At 44.2% G+C, this 23888-nt stretch overlaps 1 long non-coding RNA gene across 1 annotated transcript in view; it reads left to right on the top strand.

Moving 5' to 3' along the window:
• Positions 1-22615, top strand: part of LOC137542422 (uncharacterized) — a 53592-nt gene extending 30977 nt beyond the window's left edge. The window contains exon 4 of the long non-coding RNA XR_011025423.1: positions 22070-22615. This is a non-coding gene — a long non-coding RNA (uncharacterized lncRNA). The remainder of the gene's footprint in view (positions 1-22069) is intronic.
• The last annotated feature ends 1273 nt before the right edge of the window (positions 22616-23888 follow it).

Genomic DNA, 23888 nt, shown 5'->3' with positions numbered 1-23888 from the left:
CTAACTTACCAAGCGCGCAATCAGCATAAAAAATTCGATAAAATATGGCATAAGTGGGTAGACTCCTCGGAAACCAAGATTCCCAACCTGGACATTACTGCAGCAGTACAAGATCTATGTCTACCATAGATCTAGAATTTTATTCTATTTTCTTCCAGGTAAGGCACCCGGCCTCTTTCCATGTAAAATCGCTTTCCCCTGGGTGATGCACATGATAATAAATCAGAAGCTTTTTGTATAACCTTTCTTATATATCATAAGTCCTTGCTTTTTCAGATTATACAACAATATGTATGTAATGCCAATGGATCTACCTGTTATATATACTTTTCCTGTCTGGAAATTGTTTTTTTTATGTTTTATGTGTTGTGTTTTATGTGAATACACTGAATAAAAAATCTCTTTAAAAAACAAAAAACGTGCCCCGGTACCTCAGGGAGCAGGAGAGGACATGGCTGACCCCCAGAGGCCTCACTGTGGGATTGGTGGTGTCCGACAATGTCGCCAACCTGCTGTCTGCCATCAGCAGTGGAGACTTGCTCCACGTCCTTTGCCCTCCACGTCCTGAACCTGGTGGTGCAAAAGTTCATGCTCACCTACCTGGGGATGGAGGAGCTGTTAGAAGTGGCGCAGAAAATTGTGCGCACTTTCTGCCGCTCAGCAGCTGCCGCAGCAAAACTAGCAGACATCCAGCAGCAGGAGGGCCTGCCACGACACCGCCTCATCATAGATGTGCCAACTTGCTGGAACTCCACCCCGGCAATGTTGGAGTGGCTGGTTGAGCAGAGGAGGGCTGTCAACCGGTACATCTATGATGCCACGGTCACCGGCAGCAGAAGCAGCACCACACTCCAGCTCCTCACCAACGTGCAATGGGGGCAGATGCAGCAGGTCTGCTTGGTGTTGGCTCCCTTCCTGCAGGGAACCAACCTGGTGAGTGAACAACGGGCATCCCTCTGCTAGTGGGTGCCCTTTGTTTTTCTGCTGGACAGGGCTCTTGGCGATTTGGTGGATTTGGGAGAGGAGGCCCTGAAACAGCAGCCGCCTGCGCAGTCCACTGCTCCGCAGGTATTTGAGTCCCTGGAGGAAGAGGAGGAGTTGGAGGTGCTGGACGTTGCTGCTGGGGGGGAACATCGGAGCGCAGCAGCAGTGGAGAGAGGAGGAAGAGTCTCTCAGGGGCAAGAGGAGGAGGAGGACGCTGACCCTGATGTCTGTTAGACGGGCCACCCAGTTCCCCATGGCAGTGCACATGCTGCGCTGCCTGCGCACAGACCCCAGGGTCAAGCGGATGCAAGCGAGGGAGGATGCCTGCATCAGAATGATCCTGGACCCACGGCTGAGGAGGAAGTGAGATCAGTTTCTGCCTGCCAGAGACCGTGAGCAGCGAGCAAGGGAGTTGCAGGAGATCCTTGTCCGGCGACTGGAGGAAGCCTTCCCCCCGCCTTCCACTCCCTCTGTCCCTGTCCAGCAGCCAGCAGCACAGCAGCAGGTGCCTGTGGCCAGCAGCAGCGTCAGGCGCCCAGGAGACCTGCTGTCATTGACGCAGGCATTCTACATGAAGGTACAGCAGCCTAGAGAGGAGGTGCGGGCAGCAGCCACCTTCGGTGAGAGTCACAGCCAGCACATGATCCAGATGGTGGCCGGCTACATGGGGTCCTTCATGGGGTCCACAGGCTCCTTGCTGCCGGTGTCAAGCCCACTGGAGTACTGGGTGGAGCGCTTGCACATCTGGAGGGAGCTTGCGCAGTACGCCCTGGAGGTATTGTCTTGCCCCCCTTCCAGCGTGCTGTCTGAGAGGTGCTTCAGTGCGGCCGGTGGCGTGGTCACCGAGAAGCGCTCTCGTCTGTCCACAGAGGGCGTGGACAGACTGACATTTTTGAAGATTAACCAGGCCTGGATAGAAGGCACGTTCCTGGCACCTGTTGTCGGTGAAAGGAGGACATGAGGTCCCTGCCTGGGAATTACAATGCATTGCCTGCTGCCTGCCATACGTGATGACTCCTCCTCCTCCTCCTGCTGCATTGATTTACCTATGAATTTATTTATGTATTTATTGTATTTCTACCTGACTCCTCCTGCTGCTGCTGGCCTGCTGCATTGATTTATTTATGAATTTATGAATTGATTTATGTATTTATTGTATTTATAAAGTGGCAACATATTACACCGCGCTCATTTTCATCCTGCTGCTGTCAGTGTGTCCACCGCCAGGGTCCACACTATGCATTGCCTGCTGCCAGTGCCACACATCACTCACTCACTCCTCCTGCTGCTGCTGTTGTATTTATCCTCCTGATGTCAGTGGTCCCACCGCCAGGGTCCACACAATGCATTGCCTGCTGCCAGTGCTACACGTCACGTTTTTAGTTTTTTTTTTTTTTTTTTTTAAGTACACCTAATTCAATGTGGTTTCCCTTTAAAAAAAAAACACATAAAAAAACCCCGAATTCGCGAACACAAATTTTTGCCGAACTTTGAGGCGGAACCCGAACCAAATATGAAGCCGAACCGAATTTAGTGGTCGAAGGCGAATTCGAATTTCATGCGGACCCGAATTCAAATGTACCCGAACCGAATTTTGGTACATTTGGCCTGATCACAATATATTTCTTAAATGTCATCTGTTAAAGTATTGTCGTGGAATGTGAGGGTGCTGGGTTCCAAGATCAAATGTGTGCTAGTTATGAATTTCCTTAAACATTCTCCGCATATATGCTTTCTTCAAAAAACGCATTTAATAGGAAGCAAGATAATGGTCCTTAAAAACCCTGGGTAGCTCATGCCTACCATGCAACATATTCATCATACTCCAGAGGAGTTACCATTTTGGTAAATAAAAGCCGACCATTTCAACAAAACACAATCAAAATTGACCCTGGCGGTCAGTATATTATAACACAAGCCACTATAAACCAAGAAGAAGTGATACTAGCAAATGTCTACCTACCTCCTCCAGCTGATATCAGGCTGTTATACAGCATTATATCTTATTACACAAATGCCCACACATACACTTAATATGTGGTGATTTCAATCTGGTACATGACCCCGTCCAATAGACTTAAAGCAAATAACAGGGATACACTGGAATTTAGAAAATGGTTGGATGCTTACTCTTTAATAGATATATGGAGATGGAAGCACCCTACCACTAAAGCATACTCATGCCACTCTGCATCCCATGGCTCCCTCTCCAGAATCAATCTTGCCCTTACCTCCAAATCTCTTCCATTGGTTAAAACCTCTCAATTTCTTGCCAGGGGGATCTCTGACCACACACCTCTAGAAGTATTACTACTAATAGGCCCTAGACAAAAAGAAAGGGTGTGGAGGCTATCCAAACACTGGATTGTAGATCCGACGATTGATGATATAAAACGTCAAATCAAGTTATACTGGGACATTAATCTAAACTCAGCTTCACCACAAATGGAGTGGGACGCGGGCAAAGCGGTCATTAGGGGGCAATACATGGGGGCCATCAAATTTGCTAGGGACCAAACTAAAGCATACATACAGTGGAAAGAAAAAGCAGCCACGGAACTCAAAAATGAATATATAAATAACGATCCTGAAACATAATAAATGGCAACTAGCTTTAGCGCAACTCGAACGCTACAGGGTTGACGCCACAAAGAAAAGCCTACTTGAACAAAAACAGAGAATTTTTGAACAGGGAGACAGGACGGGTAGACCCTTTAGCCTGGTTATCTAAAGATGCATAACCTATAATAACTACACCCCAGCTGATGAATTATTCTTAAGTCATTACTACTGACCCAGAGGAGATAAATGAAATATTTCTCCAATACTACTCAGCTCTTTATACTAGCAGGCTTACACAATCTGAAACTGATCTTGAACAATATTTGGTAAAGATCGATTTACCCACACTGCATATGGAAGATATAGAGGCCCTGGAAGCGCCTATATCACTCGAGGTGGTTAGAGATGCTATAGCAGATATGCAGGCTGGCAAGACACCAGGTTTAGATGGGCTCCCCACTGAATTTTATAAACCATAGTCTAACATGTTAGCTCCAAAACTAAAACGCACCTTTCAATTATCATTTGATAAAGGCTCCCTACCACCGTCTATGGCAGACGCGTTAATAGTGATTCCTAAGCCAGGAAAAGATCCTACCAGATGTACATCCTATAGGCCCATATCCTTGCTGAACACTGACACCAAAATTCCAGCAAACATACTGGCCACTTGACTTAACCTCTGTATAAACAAAATAGTACACCATGATCAATCTGGGTTTATGCCTGGGAAAAGTACAGACATTAACCTAAGAAGATTGATAACCAACATTGCTGCCCCACATTCCAACCCGGGTCAACGTATTATAGCCTCTCGATGCCGAAAAGGCATTTGATTCAGTGGAATGGCTATATTTATGGGCGGTAGTGCGTAAATTTGGGTTTGGGGAGAACTTTATTAAGTGGGTACAAATGCTGTATAATTCTCCTAAAGCTAAAATACGAACAGGAAACATAATTTCACAGTCCTTTTCCTTAAAAAGAGGTACTAGTCAAGGATGCCCGCTGTCCGAGTCTATTCGCAATAGCCATGGAACCAGTGGCATGCCTTAGACAATCAACTACGGTGAGGGGGTTAAAGTTTGGAAATCTGCATGAAAAAGTGTCCCTTTATGCGGACGATGTTCTTCTTTACTTAAAGGGGTTCTTCCGCGAATGAGGAAAAAAATTAAAAGTGGATTATTTATAAACTATTAAAAATCCTTCTCAAATAGTGTTAAAAGTTTTTTAAAAAAATGAATGGTTTCATCAAAATAACATGTGTAAGTAACCAGTGACGGATGACGGCTGGGAGGCTAATCCATTTGTGAGGGTTTTTTTTTTTTACTATAATTTCCCAAACATAACTGCTGCCTACCTAGTTGTCAGTGGTGTAGCCCATTGCTGTGAGGAATGGCTGTTACAGTTGTTAGAATAACAGCTGTTCTCTCGCTGAGCTCCACGGCAGTTATTTATTGTAGTTTTACAGAGAGGACCCCTGCAGCAATGAATCGGGCAGATGCAGGGCAGCCGATCAGTGAGAACGTCATTTGTTGACATCGTTGCCCGGCAACCAGACTACTCCTCTATGCAGAAAGATCTTTATCTCCTGAAAGCGAGTGATCTGGTTTTAGCTAATTAGCGCTGCCCGCTGTCCTGTCTTCCTGTCAGCAGTGGCCACTTGCGTGTGTTGGGTGCAGGGGATGCACCACTTTCACCAGCGGGGAGGGGGCCAGGGGGAGCTGCAACAAGCTGCTACTTCTGAAAATAAATATACTCCTAGATCAGGCTGGAGCCATACATTTTCTTCCTGCTCAGAATTACAGGTTCCGCCTCAGCGCACTGCTCAGCTGATAACACAGATGAGAGGAATGTGAGCCTGTCCAGCTCCCCCCTCCCTCGGGAAAATGAGGACGCTGGGAGAAGAGGAGAGAGGCACACAGAAACGCGTGCATGGGAGACAGCAGCTTGACAGAGTGCAGTGAGATGGAGGTGCTTCTTTTATGTGTGTGTGTGTGTGTGTGTGTATGGTGTGTGTATGGTGTGTGTGTGTGTGTGTGTATGGTGTGTGTATGGTGTGTGTGTGTGTGTGTGTGTGTGTGTGTATGGTGTGTGTGTGTGTGTGTGTGTGTGTGTAAATGGCTGCTTGCGTGTGTGTGTGTGTGTGTGTGTGTACAGTGTGTGTGTGTAAATGGCTGCTTGCGTGTGTGTAAATGGCTGCTTGCGTGTGTGTGTGTGTGTGTGTAAATGGCTGCTTGCGTGTGTGTGTGTGCGCGCGTGTGTGTACGGACCTGTGTGTAAATGGTTGCTTGTATCTGTGTACATGTGTACGGATCTGTGTGTAAATGGCAACTTGTATGTCTGTGCGCATTTGTACGGATCTGTGTGTAAATGGGTGCTGGTATGTATGTATGTGTGTGCATGTGTACAGATCTGTGTGCAAATTGCTGCTTGTATGTGTATGCTTTATGTATGTGTATGCTGTATGTATGTGTATGCATGTGTATGGATCTGTGTATAAATGGCTGCTTGTATCTGTGTGCTGTGTGTGTGAAGTATCTGACTGTGCATAGTATAAATGTATGTTGTGTGTCTGTGTGTAAATATATGTGTGTCTTTGTGACATGCAAGTACACAAATGATATATATTTTATATACTTATATGGACGTTTCCACCTTGATGGGGTCCCTCCCTTGTATCCGGTGTTGCACCCCTCATTTTCCCCATATAGCTTGGACAATAAACCCTTATCCTCCCCTTCAATAGCAAAGTGTGGTTAATTTCATCTCAGAAGTGGGCTCCCATGTGCCTGTACTGTACTGATAGTAAACTAGCTGCAGTGTGTGCTGATCTCTGCTACCCCCAGTATGTACAGTATAAGCTGTTACTCTGTGCATGTACTGATAGTAAACTAGCTGCAGCGTGCGCTGATCTTTGCTGCCTCCAGTATGTACAGTATAAGTTGTTACTCTGTTCATGCACTGATAGTAAACTAGCTGCATTGTGCGCTGATCTCTGCTGCCTCCAGTATGTACAGTATAAGCTGTTACTCTGTGCCTGCACTGATCGTAAACCAGCTGCAGTGTGTACTGATCTCTGCTACGCCCAGTGTGTACACTATAAGCTGTTACTTAATCAGACAACAATGAACGTGAGAAAGGATGCTGTTTTTACAGGGGAAGGGGGCCCTGACCATGTGTGTGGGTGTGGGGGAGGGGGAGGGCGCAATCGCAATTTGTGTTTGCAATAGGCACTTTGTTGCTCAGCTACGTCTCTGCCTCTTCTAAAAAAAAAGGTTGTAACCCCTCCCACCGTGAAGCTCCGCCCCAACCTGTGAGCCCCACCTGCCAGCTACTATGCTCCTTTTGTGCCCACCCCAAAAAATCTGAAGCTGGAGCCGCCACTGGCTGCCAGCAGAACTAGAGTTCACTGTTACACAGTGAGTCGTGTCATCTGATTTTTAGCTGCGATGAGAAGCAGACAACAGACAGGATTTTAGACACTTGTTTCCTGTTGTAGTAATAGTGATCTGTCAATAAGGAAAATTTTATGTCAATTTTACTTTTTCTAAAAAATGGCTATATATATATATATAAATTTATATGTATAAATGAATGCACACGCCGGAACGGGGGTTGTTGTGGATGTGTGCATGCGCGTGAATATCGCAGGAGGGTGTATTGAATGGGAGGGTGCATAAGGCACGCAGTGTGTGTGTGTGTGTGTGTGTGTATATATGTATGGGGGGGGGGATTGGTGCGGGATGATGTGCATGCTAAGGCCTAGCGCATATATATATATACTTTATATATCCATCCATTAAAAACTTTATTGCAATTTACATAAACTTTTTTAGAAAAAGTAAAATTGACATAAAGTTTTCCTTATTGACAGATCACTATTACTACAACAGGAAACAAGTGTCTAAAATCCTGTCTGTTGTCTGCTTCTCATCGCAGCTAAAAATCAGATGACATGACTCACTGTGTAATGCTGGGAATACACGGGTCGATCCAGCGGCCGATTAGCTGCCGGATCAACCCCAGCCGCGTCCCCGCTCGTCCGTGCGGATCGATTACCGCTCGTCCCCGCCGGCGCTTCCTTATCAGCGCTCGATTCCCTGCCATTGTCCGCCGGCAAGGATCGAGCGGGCGGGGATCGAGCAGCTTGATCGGACCAGCTGAATATTATCAGCTGGCCAGATCAGCTGCTCGATACATGGTACAGAAACGTACCGTGTATCCCCAGCATTACAGTGAACTCTAGTTCTGCTGGCAGCTAAAAGAAGATAAGGGGAAAAAAACAAACAACTCCTGCAGAGCTGGAGTTAAGGTAGCCATACACTGGTCGATTTGCCATTAGATCGACCAGCTGACAGATCCCTATCTGATCGAATCTGATCAGAGAGGGAACGTATGGCTGCCTTTACTGCAAACAGATTGTGAATCGATTTCAGCCTGAAACCCGATCACAATCTGTTGAGCTGCTCCTGCCGCCTGTGCCCCCCCCCCCCCCCGTATACATTACCTGACGCTGGCTCCCGGGCGTCTTCTCCGCGCTGCACCGCACCGCTCTGTTTTTGCTCCATCCCGGCGCTTCCTGTGTCACTCCGTGACCAGGAAGTTCAAATAGAGCGCCCTCTATTTGAACTTCCTGGTCACTGTAATATTAAATACTTAACGCAGGAAGAAGTGAAGGCAAGACTAAATAAATTAAAAATAGACAAGGCACCTGGCCCGGATGGCATGCATCCTCGGGTCCTAAGGGAATTAAGTTCAGTTATAGATAAACCCCTTTATCTTATCTTTTGTGACTCTCTTGCAACTGGCAGAGTCCCAGTGGATTGGCGTACAGCCCACGTTTTCCATTATTTAAGAAGGGCAAAAAATCTGATCCAGGAAATTATAGACCTGTAAGTTTAACATCAGTTGTATGCAAACTATTTGAGGGGTTACTAAGAGATACTATACATGACTTCATAGTAGAAAATAATCTTATTTCTCAGCATCAACATGGGTTTACTAAAGACAGGTCCTGTTTGACTAACATGCTCAGCTTTTATGAGGTAGTGAATGCTAATATGGATATTGGGAGTGCTGTAGATGTGATATACTTGGACTTTGCAAAGGCCTTCGACACTGTTCCCCACAAAAGTCTGGTGCAAAAGTTGAGGATGCAAGGACTGGGGAAGAGTCTGTGTTCATGGATAGGGAACTGGCTAATGGACAGAAAACAAAGAGTTGTGGTCAATGGATCATACTCAAAATGGGAGACTGTTAGCAGTGGGGTCCCACAGGGGTCTGTTCTGGGTCCAGTGCTCTTCAATTTATTTATTAATGACCTAGTAGATGCAGTAGTGAGCAATGTTGCTATTTTTGCAGATGATACAAAATTGTGCAGAATCATTAACTCTCAGGAAGATAGTGTCATATTGCAACAGGATCTGGATAGGATGGCTATATGGGCACATACATGGCAGATGAAATTCAATGTTGACAAATGTAAGGTCATGCATTTTGGACGTACTAATGGTCTAGCACCATACAAAATAAATGGGATACAGTTGGGGACATCAAACTTGGAGAAGGACTTAGGAGTACTCATTGACAACTAGTTAAATAATCGTACTCAATGCCAAGCAGCTGCAGCTAAAGCTAACAAAATTTTGGGATGCATTAAAAGGGAAATAAAAACTCGAGATGCTAGCATAATATTGCCCCTGTTTAACTCTCTAGTAAGGCCACATCTGGAATATGGAATTCAGTTCTGGGCACCACATTACAAAAAAGATAATGCAGTTTTAGAGCAGGTGCAGAGACGAGCAACAAAATTGATGCGTGGGATGGAAGGTCTCACTTATCGAGAAAGGTTAGATAAACTGGGTTTATTTAGTCTAGAGAAAAGACGCCTTAGAGGGGATCTAATTAACATGTATAAATACATCAGAGGGCAATATAATACCTTGGCGGATGAGCTTTTTGTCCCTAGGCCTTCTCAAAGGACTAGAGGACATGATCTGTGCATGGAGGAAAAATGTTTTAGCCATTTATTTAGGAAAGGGTTCTTTACAGTAAGAGTGATTAAGATGTGGAATGCATTGCCACAGGAAGTCGTTATGGCAAACTCTATACCTGCATTTAAAGGGGGCTTAGATGCTTTCCTTGCGTTGAAAGACATCCATGGCTACAATTACTAGGTAATGCCTAATGATGTTGATCCAGGGATTTTATCTGATTGCCATCTGGAGTCGGGAAGGAATTTTTCCCTTTAGGGGCTAATTGGACCATGCCTTGTAAGGGTTTTTTCGCCTTCCTCTGGATCAACAGGGATATGTGAGGGAGCAGGCTGGTGTTGTACTTTATACTGGTTGAACTCGATGGACGTATGTCTTTTTTCAACCAAAATAACTATGTAACTATGTAACTATGTAACTATGTAACTGCAGTGACACGGGAAGCGCCGGGATGGAGCCGGAACAGAGCGGTGCAGCGCGGAGAAGACGCCCGGGAGCCAGCGTCAGGTAATGTATACCTGATCAGATCGGCCGCCGCTAGCGACGCGCACCCTACCCGCGGGCGTTCGAGGGTAATTTCCCACACGGCGCGATCGACGGACCGATCCGATTTCGGGAGGAGATCGGATCGGCGGGTGCGTTTAGCGCGAACGATTGGCAGCAGATTCGATCCCAGGATCGAATCTGCTGTCGAAACGGCCGCGAATCGGGCCAGTGTATGGCCACTTTTACTTTTCATTTATTTTATGGCTGATTATCACACCAGCTAAAAACAGATCACTTGCTTTCCAGAGATAAAGATCTTTCTGCATAGAGGAGTAGTCTGGTTGCCGGGCAACGATGTCAACAAATGAAGTTCTCACTGATCGGCTGCCCTGCATCTGCCCGATTCATTGCTGCAGGGGTCCTCTCTGTAAAACTACAATAAATAACTGCCGTGGAGAGAACAGTCGTTATTCTAAAAACTGTAACAGCCATTCCTCACAGCAATGGGCTACACCACTGACAACTAGGTAGGCAGCAGTTATGTTTGGGAAATTATAGTAAAAAAAAAAAAACCCTCACAAATGGATTAGCCTCCCAGTCCATCATGTCTCACTGGTTACTTACACATGTTACTTTGATGAAACCATTCATTTTTTTAAAAAACTTTGCACACTATTTGAGAAGGAATTTTAATAGTTTATGCATAAACCACTTTTTATTTTTTTCTTCATTCGCGGAAGAACCCCTTTAAGTGACCCTTACTTGTAACTAGATGCAGCCCTAAGTGTATTTGAAGAATTTGGTGCGTTGTCTGGTGTCAAAATTAACTGGAGCAAGTCGATACTATTTCCTTTAGATGATTTGTCTTCCTTGCCACCAAATCCAAACTCCCCCTTAATAATGGTGAACCAATTTTAAATATTTGGGTATTGAAATAACCAAAGATGTTGCAAGGTATAGATCACTTAACATAGATCCAATCATCCAACAACTCGAAAATCGATGTAATGTCTGGAGCAGACTTCCACTAAACTTGATAGGCAGAATTAACTTGCTTAAGATGATTTTTTTTTTTTTACCTAAATTTAACTGTGTTTAGGCAATGCCCAGTCTGGCTCCCGACGGCACTTTTTAAACAAATCGACAAACTAATTGTTTCCTTTATATGGGCAGGTAAACAACCGAGAATTGCATTAGACTTATTACAACTCCCAAAATCTTGACATGGTCTAGCGTTCCCACATTTTCAAAAGTACTACTGGGCGTCAGAACTTGTTATGGTTAGGTGTTGGTTTTCTCAGGAGGCAACAAACCCGGCAGTGAATGTGGAGGCAGCACTGTTGGGTTCGTATGAACAATTAACAAACCTTCCCTACAGAGGACCTAAAGCCAACTCTCACACCACTATGGCTATGACAACAACCTGGAAGGCTTGGTCAACAACTAGAGCCCTTATAACCAAACCTGACACTATCTCCCTACACCCCACTATGGGGAAACCCACAGTTGAAGCATTTCTCTACTATAACCGACCATGTCATTTGGGCATGATACGGAATTAAAAATCTATCTCACATCCAAAAGGACAAATCTCTTTATTCTTTTTAATGAACTGAAAGCTCAGTTCGATCTTCCTAATAAGCACTTATTTAGGTTTCTTCAGTTACAACATGCGCACAGGTCAAAATTTGGGTCCCAGCCTCCTGACATGCAAACTGACAGTTTAGAACAATTACTCTTAACTAAAAACCTCCCCAAAACACTCTCGGCCATCTACACTGAACTGCTTACTCGCAATAATACCAGGCTGGATAAGAATTTCCAAAAATGGACACAGGATATCTCCAATCTTGGTGGAGGGCTGTTCCACGCTGGGAATTGTGAGCTCTGATTATATTATATTGCTGTTTGTAAATTGTGTGTTGCTACTTTGATATCTGGTGGCTTGTGCATTGTGGTTCATCAGATATCTAGCAGCAAGTGTCAGTTTTTTAAAAGTACATTTTTTTTTTCTCGAGTTTGCTTGCAGCAGGCAGGCAATTAGCTAAGGGGAGGGATTAGCTGTAACAGGAGGTATTTGGTCAGCTTCAGGACTCAGTAGCTGAGCTTGCTCAGTCTGTGGCGTGCTCACTAAGTGGCTTCCACAAGTTTCATAGGCGTTAAAAACAGGCGTTACAACACAGGCACAAAGAGAGAGGTGAGTGAGAGGAAGCAGGTAAGGAGTAAAAAAAAACAAAAAACAAAAAACCTTCAACCAATATTGCGTTTTTTTGCATTGGTTAGAATGTGCTAGCACGTTGTGGTGTAGTCTAAGTTTTGAGGACTCCACCCCAACTTCACTCACTCCCCCTCCTCCACCCCTATCCCTCCTCCACCCCTCCTCCACCTCAGCTGCACCCACTCACTCCCAAACTTCACTCACTCTCCCGTTTCATCCCTTACCGCCACAGGTTTACGTTAAATAATTTTTCCCCACATAATAGTCATCATGTTGGACAATGCAGTACAGTGTACATCCTGCAACATGTATGCATGCCTTGATCAGCGGATTGAGGGTGTTTACTGTTGCCCTGGGTGTGTGCGTGTTGCTCAGTTAGAGGCGGAAGTCGCAGAGCTAAATAAGCCTCTCGCAACACTGAGACGCATACACAACATGGAGAAGAGCTTGGATCTCACGATCCAGTCACTGGATGGAACTGTTGAAGATGTGGTGGGTGGAGTACAGTCGGACCAAGAAGCAGAGGTAGCCGCTAGTTGGGTCACAGTTAGAAGGGGTAGGGGAAAAAGTGGCAGGGAGGCTAGTCCCGAGTTGTCCCTCACTAATAAGTATGCTTATTGGATGTGTTCAATTTTGCGATAGATTTTGCTTTGACAAGTACCCAAAATCTATTGTAAAATCTATCTGAAACAATTTGGATGTTTACACACAATGGAGTTTATTAGATCTATCTAATCAGTCTTTCTGATGGAAACTTGTACTGTGTAGATGAGGCTTTACAGTGGACCTGAACTTAGAACATCCCCTCTGCTCTAAGATAAAATACACAACAGCATAACCTAACCTCCCTAGTGGTATTGCCGGTTATACATAGCCATACAAAACCTGCTGTGAACAGTGTTATCCATAAATGTCAATACTCTCCTGCACTGTATACTAGACCTTTGCTGGGCACATTTTGGCAAGTTACAGGAAAAAAGGTTATGAAAATTAATTGGATTACTTTTTGCACCAATCCTGGGGAAATTGAACGCCAGGCAGGTTAAACAAACATTTCTTTGTTGCAGGTGATACAAACCCTAAAATCTGCACTTTCTACTGATTCATGGAAGGAGACCTATTAACAGCCTGTGCTTTCAAATGGGTTTATCTGCCATGGCAGTCAAGTGACACAGGGGAGAGATCAAATGACATCTTATTAGTCACAGATGAGGGGGCATTAGACAGGCTAAATGCATACAGGGTGCATTTCTTGGCTTTCCTTCTGTCCTGTGCTAGTTCAGGTCCACTTTAAATTAGTCAGAGAAGCCCTTTTGCATAGATAAGTGAAGTTTCTAATGCTGGGAATGCACAGCTTGATTTTGAGCCATTTAGATGGCTGGATCATTTCCGACAAGTCCGATCTCCCGACCGATTGTTTTGTCGCTCGATTCTGCATTGAGGACAATGGAAAAAGATAAAGAGTGGAAGATAAGAGAATCGCCTGCAAAATCGAGCTGTGTATGCCCAGCATTAGTCAGCACTGCTCTTTTCTAGAGCATTTGCACATCAAAAACAGTGACAGGTAACTTCAGCTAAGATTTTACTGCAGGGAAGTTCAAAGGGTCATTAGCTCTGCGGCTTTATAGCTTAAACTGTAAACTGTAATTTATCCAGTGATCCTCTGGGACAAGACTCCGAGATATCCACGCCCCTTCCAGGAAATATTTCAATCCCTCCCCTATAAAAGAAAGGCCATGAGAATCTTCCCTCAGTTTGAAATATTTCCTGCGCGAGAAGGTTTCTTTCCCTCGGGTGAACCAGGTCAATGGTAGGTAGGGCTTGGGGAACCTTGTAGGGGGCTGCCGAGACTGAGTTGGTCAGTCTGGCAGCATCAAGGTTTATTACCTTGCCTCGTGTTTGCTCCCTTAAGAGAAGGGAGAAAACGGGATGGCGTCCTCGATCCCTCTGGCCTGGTTGGAGGTGGCGGTGGGCTGTCTTGCACGCAGCTGAAGACAGCGTCAGTGGAACAGAAGATCCATCGGATCTGTTCTGGGAAAGTTTAATAGCCGCGCGCGCGGCTACCGCTGACGTCACTTCCGGCGGAAACCAGGGCGGGGCTTTAGTATAAGGGAGGCGTTGGGACGCGCCGGCTTCCTCTCACTCTGGCTCTGTGGAGTGAACAGGACAGTCGCAATGTCTGTGGCTCCGGGGGAGGAAGGAGCTGGTCCTTCTAAGGTATTTTTCAGCGCTAGTAAAATACTTAGAACTTTTTGGGCAATTTTTTTTCCATTCTAATGGTGAGTATTGTGGATCATGTTTTGCAGGCAAAAGATGGATCCAAGAAAAAGTGCCCAGTATGCAATGCACGATTGCCAGCTGAATGGGAAAAGACACTCTGCAAACCCTGCTCTAAGAAGGTTTTAGCAGAGGATGGCCTCTCTGTCAAGGATACAATAAGAGCCTTTAGACAGGAAATGGCTGATACTATTAAACAGTTTAAATCTCCTTTGGCTGAAACTAAGACACAATCTAAACCAGAAACCCCTGTACCAGCAGTTTCTTCTACTTCAGAAGGGGAGGTGGGTTCAGATTCCCATGATAGTGCAGAAGAATTTAAAGAGACCCCATCTAAATTTAAATTTTAAATAGAGGACACAAAGGGGCTTATTGATGCTATTGTTGATACCTTACAGATTGATAAAGGGAATTCAGATTCGTTAACTCCTCATGATAAACTCTATGAAGGTTGGCAAGACAGTGAAGGCATTGTTTTTCCAGTTCATAAGTCTATTCGCCAGTCTGTCCTGAAGGAATGGACCGAGCCTGATAAACTTGGAAATCTTCTCTTCATTCCTTTAGAAAATACGTTTAGTGAAGAGGAGGTTAATATTTGGGGTAAATGTCCTAAACTTGATACGCCTTTTTCTCAAATGGTAAAAGAGGGAGAGTTGGCCTTTGAAGATTTAGGCTCCTTAAAAGACCCGTTAGATAGGAAAACGGACGCTTTTTCTAAACGTACATGGGAAGCTATTTCGGCTATTTTTAGGCCGACCATAGCTTCTACATGTGTATCTAGAACTATGTTGTTGTGGTTGGATCAATTTAAAAATAAGATTCAGGAGGGGGCTTCTAAGGAAGAACTTCTGGAGGCCTTAGAATTACTGTTTAAAGGCACTAGCTATCTGGCAGATGCATCAGCAGAGGGCATTAAGTATACAGCAAGAGCAGCTTGTTTAGCCAACGTTACTAGATCAGTTTGGCTTAAAACTTGGGAAGGAAGTATCACTTCAAAATCCAGGTTATGTTCAGTCCCATTTACAGGTAATCTGTTGTTTGGGCCCGAGTTGGATGCTACCTTGGAAAGGACTTCTAGTAAGAAGGTCTTTCCAAAGAAAAAGGTTACGCAACCTATCAAGCGTCCTTTCAATAGGCCGCGTAATCAGCGTCAAGGACAATCTAAAAGGAAAGGATGGTCCTTTAACAAAAATGGTAAGGGGAGTTTTCTTATCAAGCCCCAGGATAAGAAACCCCAATGACCATCAAGTTCTTCAGCGAGGTGTGGAGGAATTCAGTCGACAGCCCATACATCTGCGCAATTGTGAAAATGGGTTATCGAATAGAGTTCAATTCGGTTCCTCCCAACAGATTTATGATAGCAAGAAATCCGGTAGATGCGACAATGTTGCAGGAATTGTCTCGTATTCTGAAAATCATGGTAGATCAGAAAGGATCATTCCGGTAGTTCGGTCGGAACAAGGAAGGGGGTTCTACTCTTCCGTGTTTCTGGTAAAGAAACCGTCGGGGAAATTCCGTTTTGATTCTCAACCTAAAGAAATTAAATCCGTTGGTCAAGTACAAACGATTCAGGATGGAATCTATTTATTCTATCAGAAATCTGATGGAAGCAGAGTCATTCATGGTCAATTTGGATCTGCAGGATGCATATTGGCATGTTCCCATTCACCCATATTCACAGAAATACCTCAGGTTTGCCGTATCTCTAGAAGGCACTCTGTGTCACTTCCAATTCACGTGCCTTCCCTTCGGGATCAGTTCGGCACCTCGCATTTTTACAAAAATTATGGCGGAAGCTCTGGTTCCTCTCCGGAACCAAGCTATCCAGGTGATTTTTTTATCTCGACGATATTTTGATTTTTGCCGATTCGGTGGAGCTTTTGAAGGCACATCTAGAGACTTCTTGAAGGTATCTGGCAGATCTGGGGTGGTTGGTAAATCGAGAAAAATCTGTATTAATACCAACTCAAACGATAAAATTTTTAGGAATGATGGTAGACACGTCAGTTCAAAAGATGTTCCTGCCACAGGAGACGATAGGCAAGGTTATGATCCTTGGGGAATATATGCGCTGTCACAAGTATGGAACTTTCCTCTGGCGTTTGCTTTTCCTCCTCTGCCTCTCATTCCATTAGTCATCAAAAAATGGAGGGAGATAAAAGCCCCATTAATTCTGATTGCACCGATGTGGCCAAAAAGGTTGGTTCCCAATTCTAAAAAAGTTAGCTGTGGAACCTCCTCTGAAGCTACCGGACAGGAAAGATCTACTGTACCAGGGAAAGCTTTGGCATCCGGAGGTAGAAAAGTTAAAACTGGCAGCCTGGATCCTGAGGTAGTTTGGCTTAAGAGCAAGGGGCTTTCCAGTAGAGTTATTCAAACTTTATTGAAAAGCAGAAAGGATTCTACTAGAAGTATGTATATTAAGTATTGGAAAACTTTTTTCCATTGGTTGGATTCTTCTTCTTATGAGTCCTTTTCTATTCCAGCTTTATTGGATTTTTTGCAGGAAGGTTGGGAAAAAGGTTTATCGGTCAGCACATTGAAAGTGCAGGTATCAGCCTTGACTGCCATGACAGGGAGAAAATTAGCTGGAGAGGACTTGGTGATAAGATTTTTTTTTAAAGCTATCAGTAGACAGGTACCAATAAAAGCACCTAATGTGTCCCTGTGGGATCTACCGTCGGTGCTAAAAGGGTTATCCAGGACTCCATTTGAACCATTGGACCAGAGTGATTTATTGCATGTTACAATTAAAACTGTGTTCCTCACCACCATATCTACAGCTAGGAGGGTCAGTGAGATTCAAGCGTTATCTTGTAAACCTCCATATTTTCAGGATTTAGGAGACAGGTTAGTTTTGCAGACAGACCCAGGGTTTCTTCCCAAGGTGGTGTCCAAATACCATAGATCTCAATCTATTGTTATCCCTTCCTTTAGTGTCCAGAAGGGAAAAAAGGATAAAGATCTGTACCTAGTAGATGTTAGGTGTATTTTACACTATATCAACATTACTTCAGAATTTAGGAAGTCGGATTCCTTGTTTGTCCTATTTGGGGGTAAGAATAAAGGTTACACTGCATCCAAATCTACTATATCTAGATGGATTAAAAGCAAGAAGTTTTGATGGATTAGATTTAGATGGATTAAGAAAGCTATTAATATGTCTTATTCTTTATTGAACCTGGAACTCCCATTGTCCTTCACGGCACATTCAACTAGAGCAGTGGCATCATCCTGGGCACATAATTCTGGTGCTACCCAGGAGCAGATTTGCAAAGCCGCTACGTGGTCAAGTTTTAACACTTTTGTGAAACATTATAAATTGGATGTGTTATCGGAACAGCAAGCCTTTGGTCGTAAGGTCTTGAAGGCTGCTACCCACCCTGAGGTTTGATTCTTGCTTATCATCTCGGAGTCTTGTCCCAGAGGATCACTGGATAAAACAATAGTTACTCACCAGGTAACATTCTTTCTAGTGATCCTCTGGGACAAGAGTCCCACCCAAATGGGGTATAATAGAATAATTCTGTACTTAGTATGGAGTGGTTCATAGTATAAATAAGGAAAGGAAGAGTTCTAGACAGTTATTATTTAAGACTGAGGGGAGATTCTCATGGCCTTTCTTTTATAGGGGAGGGATTGAAATATTTCCTGGAAGGGGCGTGGATATCTCGGAGTCTTGTCCCAGAGGATCACTAGAAAGAACGTTACCCGGTGAGTAACTATTGTTATTGCCCACTTGAGCAATAGGGAATCATGGACATTACCTTGTACATTCAGTTGTGACTTACAGCTGCTGATATATAACTGACAGCAATATTGTCAGAACTGGAAGGGATCACTGTAAGAAGAAAATGGTGAGCTTCTGAGAGGAACTGATGGCGAGGTTAGTATGTAATATTCATTTACAGCTACATCATGTTTGTTTTTAAATAATTTTACTTGCTTCAGGTTCACTTTAAAAGGGTGTGTGTGTGGCCTAGCACAACTATGCTGTTTTTTTTTTAGGATGATAGATACATTGATTCATTCGTTTATTTTCACCTCGGGTGTTCTTTTATAGCCGGTATCCAGTCTACAATGCATATTAGACTGGTCCTTTTCTCCTGACGTTATAATTCCCTGCCAGGACTTTTTTTTTTTTTTAATCTCAGGGCTAATTTTGCTGCCGGCTTCTGATAGTCGCCCCCTCAACACTTCTCAGGATATAAATCTCTAAAGTGCAGGTGATCAGTGTTCACTTAAGTGGATGGTACAATTCTTCTTTAGTGTATACCAATCATTTCAAATCAGAAACAATATAATGGCAATATCTTCAATTGCAATGGGAAACCTTTGAGACCATTCCCAAACTGCAACCTAAACTCACTTATTTTTGCAAAGTGCAAATATGGCAATTTAATCTGAATACTAAACTCCTCCCTCACTGTATAGGCAGGTAATGTTTCTCCCCAGGTGGTACAACTCTTAATTAAAATATGGGGGGTTAGAACAGGGCGCTGTACAGTAAAATACAGAAGAATCATTAAACATTCCCAAAGTCCACATAAAATTCCTTCCAAAGTCCTTGGGTATGAGAAACTTATCCCAATCTTCCTGTGATAAATAGTTACACTATACACTCACCGGATATTAGGGCTGCAAATTCATAGATAGTGCTGCGCACGATTAAAAAGTACTTGGTTAAAAGTCCGAGCTGCAAACAGTGTCCTCTGTGTAGGCATTGCACACTTTAAATGATCCAATACTGCTGCGCTTGCGGATATTAGGGCTGACCTTCTCAGGATCAGCAAACAGCGCTTCTGGCCCAGCCAGTACACAGGATCTTTAAAGGGACTCCGAGCAGTGCAAAGACTATGAAAAGATGCATATCATTTTAAAGCTCTCTTTCTCCTCTTTCCAATGATATATAAACTGACGCCCTACGCCTTTTAGTTTTCGCTATTTTCGCGATTGAAATTGCAGTGGCCGCAATTTCGATTGCAAAAATAGAGAAAACTAAAAGGCATAGGGTGTCGATTTAGGGGTCGTCAGAAAGAGGAGAAAGAGAGCTTTAAAATGATATCCATCTTTCCATAGTTACATTGTATTACACAGGGCGACTTTTTCTCAAAGTCAGCAGCTCCATTCAGCATCTTCCATAGAAGCTCTGAAGTTTTTTTTGTTTTTGTTTTTTTTTCTTTTTTCCTTTAAATGTAAGCACTTTTAGCATTATAGCCTCAGTTGAATCGCCGCAATCCCGCCATAAAACGAGTTTTTTCATATAGAAACTACCTGGAAAGTTCTATGACTCTGCAGGTCACAGAGCTTTGAGCTGTAGCGCTGCCTCCTCCGCAGTCAATCTCTGCGGACCTCTGTCTCCTCACTGCCCCTCTCAGTGAAAGAAGACCGAGGAGGCGGCGGTCGGTAGAGATTGACTGCAGAGGAGGCAGAGCTACATCGTAAATCTCTTCCTCTTCAAGGAAGTAAAACCCTGGAGCTTTGCAGGGCTTTTTCTCCATGAAGCAACCAGGGCGGTGGAGTTGGTGCAAAAATCCATCGACTTGGACTCCTCCGGTTAGGATTCCTCGACTTCCGACCCCTCTAATTTGCATATTACAATCTTGTTTGCAAGTATGTAACATGAAATGCATCTCAACTGCCAACGCTTAGTAATTTTAAGACAACTGAAGTGAGGGATATGGAGGCTGCCATATTTATTCCCTTTCAAGGGACTCCAAGCAGTAACAAATCTAAATCTGAACTTACCTGGGGCTTTCTCCAGCCCACCATAGGTTGGGAGGTCCCTTGGCATCCATCTGGCTCTTCTCCCAGGCCCTGGTCAGAAATGGCTCCCGGCGACACTGGGCCCGAGTGTTGGGCTCCTTCCTGAAAGGTGATGTCAGTCATCATAACGGCGGCCGGCGTAACAGTACTGCACATGCGCGGTGTAAACACGCATGCGCAGTACTGTTACGCCGGATGCCGTGATGACGCGAGGCGGCCAGCTTGGTGACTGACGTCATCATTCAGGAAGAAGGAGCCCGACACTCGGGCCCAGTGTCGCCGGGAGCCGCTGGGGAGCCATTTCTGACCAGGGCCTTGGAGAAGAGCCAGATGGAAGCCGAGGGACCACCTGACCTACGGTGGGCTGGAGAAAGCCCCAGGTAAGTTCAGATTTTGATTTTTGTTACTGCTCATAGTCCCTTTAAAATAATACCAGTTACATGGATATCCAGCGGGTCTTCTGCCTCTAATGCTTTTAGTCATAGACTAAAACTAGTCCTTGGTTAGAGTACTTGTAAAAGGTACAGGCCGGAACAAAGAACATCTATCAGGCCCTAGGCAATGTAACTGTGGGTACATGTAGGAGTGATGTGCAGGTACTCTGCAGGGGAATGAGGAGATTCTTCCTCTATTACACATTCGTCATGCACATTCTGAACATGGATCAGGCCCTAGGCAATGTAACTGTGGGTACATGTAAGAGTAGTGTGCAGGTACTCTGCAGGAGAATGAGGAGATTCTTCCTCTATTACACATTCTTCATGCACAATCTGAACCAGGTTTATGGGTGATAGACAACACCTCTGTGTTCAATGTGCACAACAGTCTCAGTGGATTCCCTGCAGCTCTGTGGGGAGTGCATATGGAGAGTATAGTACTACTGTGTAACAAAGTAAACCTGAGACAGATGAGATTAAAGTTTTATACATACCTGGGGCTTCCTCCAGCCCCCTTCAGGCTAATCAGTCCCTTGCTGTCCTCCTCTGCCACCTGGATCTTCTGCTATGAGTCCAGGTACTTGAACCAGTCGGGCATAGTACACATGCACACAATCCGCCGCCGGGAGTGTACTACACCTGCGCAGCACTATTGTGCAGGTGCAGAATGCTCTTCGCCATGGGAGCAGCACACAGGCGGACTGCACTGTCTGGCTGAATTACCAGGACTCGTAGCAGAAGATCCAGGTGGCGGAGGAGGACAGAAAGGGACTGATTAGCCTAAAGGGGGCTGAAGGAACCCCCAGGTATTTATAAAACTTCTTTTCATCCGTCTCAGGTACCCTTTAATTTGTAGTCAAAATACATTTTAACATATCAAATTATTTGATTTCATGAGCAAAGGGAGTGCATAAATTTGCATAAACCAGCATCAGCACAGAATTATTAGCATCTCATTGACCATCTCTATTAGTGACACGGCTACACATCAGGCTTTATACTTACAGCATAGATGTTATTTAGTATATATGAGATTCCAGTGTACACATCATATATACAGTCACAATCAGATCTGTATATCTGACTTTAAAAAATACGGGGACTGCTTTATTTAAGCAGCACAAGTAACTATTTTTGATTGATTTCATTTTTGTCGACTAAGCAGATCTTTGCTGTATATAAATGTATTTATGATTTATCTGAGAAATAGTTATACCTCAAAAATGGGCAAACACCAGTGCAACAAGGTCAAATGGCTATTGCTGCTTCCAGCCCTGCAGACATTATGTGAGGTTTGGTATTTATTTGTTTGACTCACACTTGTTGTCTTTTTTGTTTTCTTTTAGTAATGTGTATTTCCTTCCTATGACGTTGTTGACTACCTTTATTGGATTGCCGTCTGATTGTGACTCCGGATTCGGCGGGATCTGAATGCATCCTATCAATTATCTATTTATTGTGTTGTAGAATTGTCTTGACCACTAGATGGCTCCCTCTGCCTGTACTCATTTGTCTGCCTAGCATCCATTTCTGAATGATATTCATTTTTAATGTCTATTATTCCATTTTTTTGCACATTCATGTATCTATTTCATATATAATTGTATTTGGTGTCATGCTCTGGCACTCCTGTTAAGATGTCCCATTGCTAGATAGTTTCAGTTTTTCTTCTGATCCTCTCCTCCCTCATGCATTTGTGCTAGCGCAATTGCGCTTTACATAGTTGTATTAGGTTCCTATGATGGCGCCCCAACCTGAATTGTGACATTCTTTAGGGGACGGAGCGCTGTGCTCCGAGTGTGGCGCCCTTCTTCTGTGAAGTGGCCACGCACACCAGCTGATTCATTCATTATGTGTGATACCCGGACATCTCTGGTTTTGTTTTTATTCTTCTTGTGTAATTTAATATGATAATAAAGCTCATTTGAATATTTTTGCTAATACTTTGTGTAGTGCGGTCTTTGAGGATCTAGCTTTGTTTTTTTGGCCATTATCTGAGAAATAGTACATTGTATCATATTTTCTATTTTAATTAGTTTAAATTCAATAGGAGTCAGAGCAATTTTTGGGTACCTGGAGGCGAAAAAAATCCCTGGAAGAAACCCTTATTTTGCGGCGGTGTTGCAGCGATTCAACTTAGGCTACAATGCTAGGATTTCACTAAAAAAACTGGTAAAAAAAATGAGATTTCAGTCTCTTTAAGGTGGCATCTGCTTTTGGGGAAAAAAAGCTCCTGGCCAGGAAGCTGACACTTTACCCTGACATTAGTGTTGGGCGAACATCTAGATGTTCGGGTTCGGGCCGAACAGGCCGAACATGGCCGCGATGTTCGGGTGTTCGACCCGAACTCCGAACATAATGGAAGTCAATGGGGACTTTTGTGCTTTGTAAAGCCTCCTTACATGCTACATACCCCAAATTTACAGGGTATGTGCACCTTGGGAGTGGGTACAAGAGGAAAAAAAAATTAGCAAAAAGAGCTTATAGTTTTTGAGAAAATCGATTTTAAAGTTTTAAAGGGAAAACTGTCTTTTAAATGCGGGAAATGTCTGTTTTCTTTGCACAGGTAACATGCTTTTTGTCGGCATGCAGTCATAAATGTAATACATATAAGAGGTTCCAGGAAAAGGGACCGGTAACGCTAACCCAGCAGCAGCACACGTGATGGAACAGGAGGAGGGTGGCGCAGGAGGAGAAGGCCACGCTTTGAGACACAACAACCCAGGCCTTGCATGAGGACAAGAAGCGTGCGGATAGCAATTTGCATTTTGTCGCCATGCAGTCATAAATGTAATACAGATGAGAGGTTCAATAAACAGGGACCGGAAACGCTAACCCATCACAGATGTTCATTGTTCATGTTACTTGGTTGGGGTCCGGGAGTGTTGCGTAGTCGTTTCCAATCCAGGATTGATTCATTTTAATTTGAGTCAGACGGTCTGCATTTTCTGTGGAGAGGCGGATACGCCGCCGATCTGTGACGATGCCTCCGGCAGCACTGAAACAGCATTCCGACATAACGCTGGCTGCCGGGCAAGCCAGCACCTCTATTGCGTACATTGCCAGTTTGTGCCAGGTGTCTAGCTTCGATACCCAATAGTTGAAGGGTGCAGATGGATTGTTCAACACAGCTACGCCATCTGACATGTAGTCCTTGACCATCTT

This window comes from Hyperolius riggenbachi, chromosome 12 (genome assembly GCF_040937935.1).
Source record: "Hyperolius riggenbachi isolate aHypRig1 chromosome 12, aHypRig1.pri, whole genome shotgun sequence".
NCBI lineage: Eukaryota > Metazoa > Chordata > Amphibia > Anura > Hyperoliidae > Hyperolius > Hyperolius riggenbachi.
This window is presented reverse-complemented; position numbering and strand designations above follow the sequence as displayed.